This window comes from Falco rusticolus, chromosome 1 (assembly GCF_015220075.1).
Source record: "Falco rusticolus isolate bFalRus1 chromosome 1, bFalRus1.pri, whole genome shotgun sequence".
NCBI lineage: Eukaryota > Metazoa > Chordata > Aves > Falconiformes > Falconidae > Falco > Falco rusticolus.
In genome coordinates this window covers 118,775,655-118,784,394 of record NC_051187.1, presented here as the reverse complement: position 1 = coordinate 118,784,394, position 8,740 = coordinate 118,775,655, and positions in this window count along the sequence as shown.

Below are 8,740 nucleotides of genomic sequence, written 5' to 3'. Positions count from 1 at the left end.
CTTACTGAACCTTGCATCCCCTTCCATGTAAATGCCATTCTGCCCACGGTGGCACTCCTAGGTGTGACAGGAAGGTTAAAAGAAAGGACTGGCTCTTCCCAGAGTGCTCCAGACTGACAGCAGCTCGGAGGGGAGGAGTACACTGTCAGCATCCGTGCAGAGAAGGGCAAGTAAGGAGGGTCAGGGGGGCAGTCTGAAATGTGTTCAGCTTTCATTTTAAGTTCGATCATATTTGGAACATTTCTGTAACCAAAAAAAAAACCAACCCAACTCTGATATCATAAAACAGAGGCTGTCATATTATTAATAAAGTATGCAGCTTAGGCAAAATAAGTACGCCTGGGGCTAAGCGATGACCCCCTCTTTCCTCCAGTGCAAGATTTTGCAGCCTTTGTGGAGTCAAAATCCTAGATTTGAAAAGTACAGGAAAAATTTCTTTAAGAAATTGCCTCAACAATATGGACACTGTCTTTAGCCCTGCTACAGACGGGAAAGACTGGAAAGGCTAATGGAGTAGCTAGCGAAGCAAGAAGTGGCTCACTGAAGCAGATGATGGGCATAATACTGGATAGCCTTGCTACCTAGTTGGGTAGGCAATAGAGCCCTATGATTTGAAAAATCACAGGTTGCAGGTTGGTATTACAGGGGGAGGCTGGAAGGCAGCAAGTGCTCTTAACAGTTGCTTCACCAAGAAAACAGTGGAAAGACTTTAAATACTTTGCGTAGAGAATAATGGATTGATTTGATTACTAGTAACAGAGATCAAATTAAATTCCTAGAGTAAAGTAATAAATATTAGGTTTAGACACCATTCAGAGATCAGTGAAAATTAAATTGTACTGGTGCTCAGAGAGCTCTGTTTTTCAGTATTTCCCCCCCAAAGGGCTGCAAGCTTTTGCATTGGATTAGGGTAGCTGCTCAATCCAAGGCACATTTCGCTGGTTTGCTCAGGTGAACTGTATTGTCACTGAGCTACAGACTGTTCCTCATTTTCTGACATGACCGTCAGTTTTGTTCTTTATGGAACTATTAACAAAAATGAGAAAGAATATATTACTCTGTTTATCTTCCTATACTTGGTTCTCGCCCTTCAATACAGTTTTGTCAAGTCAATTCATTCATTCTTTGAGTAGGGAGAAGTGGAGCTCACTCGGTCTGTCTGCTTTACTAACTGATGTGGGGTTAGAATGGATTGCATCTGTCCTGTCCCTAAACCTGTGTCCACACTGTGTTTTATCAGCATGAATTTGACACTGGTTTCCTTTCTGAGTTTCACTGGGCATGCTGGGAGAGCTGGCTTCTCCACCTTTCTTGTTTCCACCAGGAGAGCAAGGGATTGGAGTGACCTGTCTCTTGAAAGAACCCCTGCATCAAACTAAATCGGTGATACAGCTGCACCCACCAAGCTCACAAGCAGTTTCATTTAATTTTCCTGGATTTTTGGTTTCTGGCTCATTACAGCATTAGTGGATGCTGGAAACTGAAGATTACCCTTGTTACTGCCAGTGAAAGCCTGGTGGAAGAGTGACACGTGTTTGTAATAAGATGGTCAAACTTAGCTGGATGTCTTTGGCACTAATAAACCACAGCTTTAACCAGCTCAGGACAGAGTATGCGGAAAGGGTAAGGGCAAGTATTGAGGTACCTGCAGGAATTTTCTGGGTATTAAAACAAAAGAGAAGAGAGACTTCAGCAGAGGCTAGAAGGACATCTTGAAGTTAATAGCAGTTAAGGTCTGGCACGAGGATTAGATAAGGATGAAGCATGGAAGTATGTGGTTATTGCTGACCAATCTGTATTTTCTCTCAGCTATGTACACTTTTTGTCTCTAGTACTTGACATAGCAGGCTTCACTTGCAGCATGCAGTAGTTAGTGTAATACCATACACCTGCGCCAGGCTGGTGTTCTGACACTTGGTATATTTTGGAAGTGTTTGAAAGGCATTTTCTCAGTATGGTACTGTTGCATATTTTTTCTTCCTCTTCACAGTGTCATCCAAGGACTGTTGAGATATGTGGAACATGAGGATCTAATGGTGGTGTCTAAAAATATGTAGTTCTCTGCAATTTGTGCCCTATTACTGCAGCTGTGCACCATCCCAGCAGGTGAAAAGCCAAAGAGCCAGTCTCACAAGAAGTTGAGGATGCAAAACTTGTTGTCCTGGCTGTTGGGACAGGAGAGATTTAAGGCGTGAGTTTCTTTTTCCTATATTTATTCCTCAGTCATTACATAAGGCCCTGACTGAGCTGCAAACACACAGAAGAGTTTAGGTTTTGTGGCACGTACTTTTCAAGCCCCCCATCGAATCATCCTGGAGGCGTCCCAGTGTATTCATTTAGCACAGCTGTGTATCGTGCCGCCTGCCTGCATCCAGCACACCCCTGGGTGCAGAGAAGCTCAGTCCCCTGCCAGTGCTTTGCTGGATGTTCACGGATGGGGGCACACGTAGCTTAAGGAGGAGGTTGGTGACATGCCCTCCACCTGGGACAGGACAGGGAGAAGCGGACAGAGGGGGCACGGACAGCACAGATAAATTTCAGGAATTCAGGGATGTTACAAGAAAATCATTACCAGCTGATTTTAGTAAAGGTCAGTGTCTTCTATGTTTACCCTGGTATAAATATATACGTCATTGCCACTCACTACTGAAAAGAGAAGTATAACAATGTTCTAATGCTCTAATTAAGAGAGTAATTTTCTAGCAATGCTTTAAACAGCTTCCTTACTTTTCTTTCTTTGTAGTCAGTTAATAATCATGACATTTTTCTTGGCTTTAACTGTGTCCCTGAAGGCATGTTAAAGACCCCCTGTGATTAAAATAGTGGGAATCATGTTACTGAAGTGACATTAACAGAGATATTTATTAAAATTTGGCCCCTGCTGTTTGTGGTTTCTCAAGATTATACTTCTTTAGCAAATTTTAAAATAGAATTACATGATGCCTGACAACTAGAAACTATGCTATAGCCCAAATGTTAAGTGAGAACTAGAGAAGTAATTATGGACTGTCATAACACCTGGAAACAGAAGTGCTAGTAGATTGTTTAATGTTGCATTTAACAGATCATTGGTTTTGTTGCTGATGTAAAGCGCGTCTCTTGGCATGCTGTGATCGTACACAAAACGATCACGTGGTACAATATGCTATTGTAATGTTTGTTAGGTATTTGCAGGGCTTATCTGTTGTTCCTAAGACTCTGGTGGAAATATGACGCAACTTCCTTTGAGACTGCTCATGTGAACGGCATGTTCAATAAATACTCAATGTGACATGTATCAGAAGAAAACAAAATTGCTACTTGACTGCAACCATTTTATGCTTTCTCCTGAATCAGCAGCTCCATGTTTGTCTTGTAACTTACACAACAGTTCTGTTTTCACCTCTACTGTTTATTTCCCTTTCAGGCAACTGCAAAAGCCAGAAAATGGCCTTTGTGATAATGCCACTGAGGTTTAGAGCACTAAAGCAATCTCATTATCAGTTTACATCCCCCGTTAGAAATCGGAGATTGTTCAGCACATCAAACAGTGGAGCGGGGGCATGTAATGTGCAGCCCAAGGGCCAGATGAGACCTGCTGAGTCATATAATGTGGGCTCCAGCTGCCCTCTTCCTGTAACTGAAGGATGGGGACAAAAGAGCAGAACTGCAGGCTGGCGTTGCTAATGAACTTGAACCACTATACATTATTTTCCATCTGCATACCAAATATGGTTATATGCACTTATAATACATGTCTACAGTTTATATGCAAATTGGATGTGGCCCTTGGGCTCTTGGTAAGTAACCTGTATAACCTTCAGGTCCGTAGAAGGTAAGCCTCTTGCTAATGCTGGAATTGGTGCATGGGGCTAGGGGCTGCCTTGCGGCGTGAGCCTGGGTTGCTCTTTGCTTAAAAGCAATAGAGGAGGACTAATAGAAACCACTTTTGTTCATCTTCCACGCTAAACTCTTTGGTACACAGGCAAGAAGGGAGGGAAAGAACATTCTGTGGTTCAGATACTCGCTGTATAAATTCTCGCTCCCTCAAACCTGGGATCTCAGCAGCCATGTACATGTAAAACCCCCACCATATCGGTGAGCCTCCTGATGGATCTGCAAATGACATTGCATTGTCAATTTTTTATGCTGTGGAAAGAATTTTAATTATTTTAATTACTGTTTCAGAGTTACTGGGAAATAAACTCAGTATCTATCATTACTTCATCCAACTGTGCAAATGAAATATATAATTGATATAAAATGTTTTTGTCATACGCAGTTTGAACAAAGATCTATGATAGTTTAAAATTCAGTGGATTCTTCTGTGGTAAAGTTCTATTAATGCATTCATTAACGAGAAATTGCATTACAATGTCTGTGGGGCTTACTTCAGTGAAAGAATGATTTCTTTGTTGTTAATTTCATCTTGATGTTACTCCCCTCTATTTAGCTTCCCCAAAATGACGTTTTTCTAAAAATCAGCGCTAATATGGTAGTTAACCTTTCTCGGTGTTATTAATACTGAGATACAGTCATACAAATAATAAAAGCTTGAAACCCTCTATTTTACCCACTGTTGCTAAAGTTCATCACAACTTCAACTGTATTCTTTATTTCACAGATCTTCCCTTTAAAATAGAAATAAAGACCTTGAAATTACAGATGAGGGTTGGCTGACTGACATATATAATGTGAAGATTCTTTTTACATGGAAAGAAGGCACATACAGGTATTGTTGATGCATTTGTACCAATTTATCTTACTTCTAGCAAGGTACAGAGTTCTAATGTAATTTTTATTATTTCTTTTGTGATAAAACTAATATTCAACAAGATGTGGTAGAGGGGTTATGTGAATCTGCCACCCTGAAAGGTACACAAATACTTTATTCAAAATAACACTCAATTTTTTATGTATTTATAATTAATGTATTAATTATTACCAAAAATGCCACAAAAGAAATCTCTTTTCTCTTTCGTGGGGATAAAATCTGAGTGTGACCACCCTTCTGCAAATTCTGGCTTTGCTTGTGGAAAGGAAGGTGTCTGTGCTGGGCCACTGACCTCTGGCAAATTATGGGTAACAGATGCTAGAAGATATATTTCTACAATGTCGAACATGAAGAAGGTTCATCGACATTGACTTGCAGCACCACTTCAAAAGGTGAGGTTAAAGTGCATTTTTTTTTTGTATTCTGGCAGATTTTATTGCCATAGATAATTTCTTCATTGTCTCCTGTGCAATTGTCTTGAAAATGTACACATTTAAAATTATTAATCCATTTTAGGTCTTAGTTTAATTTCCATTTGTGAGGTTAGGGGTTTCTATTTTCTAGCTGTTGTTGACAGTCATGAGGGAAGAAAATCTACAATTTCCTTAACAGAAAAGCTGAAATTCTCATCCAGTCACTTGATTCTAGGAGCTCAGACCAGCTATAGGGAGATGCTTGATAATCAAGTCCCAAGAATTGATATGGTTGCCTCTGTTACAGGACTTTCACTGAGAAGGAAAATAGTTCCAGTGTATTATGAACTGTAAATGAGTATAGACCCTGTGTTGTCCTAAATCCTTTCTGAGCAGCTCATAAGAAGAAACCTTAATGCTATATGAATAAATCAGCTGGGGATTTCTTTCCTCTAAATAAATCCCAGTGTCATAAAAGAATGTCACCTATGTATCTAATAAGAGCATCATTGATGCTATATACCAATGCCTTAGAGCAAGGCCTGCATTTAAATGACCACAGTCTGCTCTGCAATAAACTTTATGGCAGAGACAACTTCTGGGCTCTCTGAATTATCCATGTTATCTGGCTTTAGACTGAATGATGCTTTTGATGTACTATGAAAACGGTAACAAAACCCTCTAACAAGCCAAACCAACCAATCAAACAAAAAACAAATCAAACCCCCACCTTTCATTTCCTAGAGAAAATCTCAGGAGCTATCAGAAATGTTATGAACTACAGAAGACCAGGTGAATCAGGGAAGTGTACTGTTCCTGAAAGGTTATGTACAACCATCCATAATTAAAATTCTTATAGAAAAGTACCACGCCACTGAATTTTTTGGTCAGAGTATGCAATTTGCAGTATGCAGACATGTTGGGTGGCCAGTTTGCTGCCATCAGTACTCAGCACTGTATTTTCGTTCAGATTCTTAGAACTGAAGCACACTCCGTAGTTCCGAGTTAGCTTTTAAGAGGCAGAAAAAATGGCCAAAACATAAAAGACTTCAACTGGCTATATATCAACCAGTCAACAGCACAGTGCAAAAAAGCAGAGAGACATTTTATTAACATTTCAGGCAGTTCTTGTTCTACTATTCTAAGAAGAGGCTATTCTTTATTTATCCTTTGTTAATGTAGGAGTGATCTTGAGATGCAGCAGTAGTACAGCCACCAAATACAAGAGGACACATTTTCATTGTGTTTAGCAGTCGTAGATGTCATAGAAAGAGGGTAAGTATTAAGAACTAGCATAGTCCAAAAGCCCCTCAAATTAAAAACAAAGGATGCAAATTTCTTATACATGAACATGCCAGGAAAGTGACATTGGGAAAGTAATGTCTACCTCTTAACAAAGAGGGCTTTTTGAAAGTAAAAGTGAAGAGATATAGCAAAGCAATAAATACAATGGAGACATCAAAAGAACCCATCAAAAATGATTACATCAAATCAAAAAAGATTAAATATTTTAAGGTGCAAGACAGATCAAAGGCTTCTTAAAGATATCAACCGTGTGAAGCCTATGAGGAAATTAGGATGCTAAGAAGCAAAGACAGAAATGAATGAAAATGTACATACCACCATTTAAAGTGGAAAATGAAATACAGTATTCTAAGGTCAGCCAAAATATTTGCTACTAATAATCCTTTCATCTTTTATTAGCTGAAATTAAAATATAGAATGCATAACACCTGAAAATTCATGATATGATTGAATTTGCCATCACAGTTATGCAAAAGAAAAAGCCTAACCTATTAATTACTTAAACTTCTTTGAACATCAAAATAAAAGTAACGGACAAAAAGAAATCAGTGACAGGATATTTAAACATCGAGAAAGACTCTGACTTGAATTCAGCAGAGTTGAATGAAGTATTTTACTGGAATAGTTAAATTGATGCCAGTGCTGAAGCTAGCCCAGACAGAACTAGCTCAAATATCTATGCTAGAAGAATAGTTTATGATGTAACCATATCGGTGAAAAACCTGCATTATGAACCATCTGTTCTGTGAAAACATATTGGTTCACTGAGGTGATTTTGCAAAATTTTATTTTGTGGAATTGTCATTTTCCCTTCCTACTTCTTACTTCAGAATAGGCCTAAGTACTGTTCAACCAGGAAAAAAGAAAGATACACAAATACTTACCTAAGAAGGTGTTTTTAAACACAAATTTTCTTTCTAACCTTGTGTCCACAGCTCCAAAACCAGGAATTAGAAAGTAAAGGGATAGACTTTCAGGCTTATAGATAAAGGTTGACGTGACCTTTTCCCCATTAGGTTTTGTAGACCAGGCTTCCAAACATTTGTCTTTTCCAAGTGCCCAGAATACACCATTTGAGGGTCTTGAAGACACCAGCTAGTTCCTTAGAACTTGGGTCATGACAGGATGCTACTTTGTGTTTCTCACTGGGACGATACATGTGGGTTCCAGGTTTCTCCTTCCTTTGTGGCATTCTGTCTCTTTTGCTTCGATGGCTATGTGGTTTCTCGGGATGTGATGAAAATGAGCCTTCTGCAAGAACAATGAAACGATTGGTGTTACTCATCAAAGCAATGGCATTGGGCAGGCAGGGAGGAGAAAGTTCAGATTTTTTTCTGTTTCAGAGGTACTAAGAGTATGTGTGTGTTTTATAGACCAAGGGACTGCTGGAGAGGGACCTGGGAGCCCCTTGTAGAGGCTGACACAGTATATAATGCTCTGTCTGATAATAACCAGATTATAGCTCCACAATTCCAACAAAGAAACACAAGCAGAAACACAAGCGGTATGAAAGTGAGTATCAATTTGCCCATTATCTCTAATGAAATTAAATAATGCATATGGGACCACACGTTTGAAGAATAAATACACATTAACATTCTTAACGGTGTAAAGATTAGGGCAATATGACTTTTTTAAAAGCTTTCATCCAGGGAAAAATAGCTTACTGCTTGCTTTAAGTAAGATTAGTTAGAAAAATCCTCTAGTACATCTAGAACAAAGTCTGAGTGGCAACAGGCAAATATTTTAATGTGGAAAGATTTTTATTGGTTTTAATTAAGCAATGACATTTTTTGTTGAATGCCTTAAATCTTTAATTACTGCCCAAAAGCACTGAGCATGACATGAGTTATTTACTGAGTCACTGTGAAATATAGTTCAATATTTTTTTTATAAATACTTCATATAGAAACAGCAGAAGATCCTCACTGGAAAGAATGGTGATTTTAAGTAAATATAGGTGTTTCAGGGCCTTTTTTGAACCACAGGGGAGTCATCTGAAAGATTCCCAATGGCTTCCACAGGAGCTGGCTCAGATCTTTAACGAGCTTTAGCGCTTGTAGCAGTAGCTAGAGAAATGTTTTCCTGTGACTAACATTGGCCCAAACCCCAGATTCTGTCCTGAAAGGGAAGCCCTGAATATGGTGTGGGGGTGGGGGTTTTGTATTTGTTTGGGTTTTTTTAAACGGTGTGGGGAAGGTAACACCTAATGTAAATCTTGGGAAAAGTTTCAGATGACAACGACAGCAGCTGCATGCATGGATGTAAT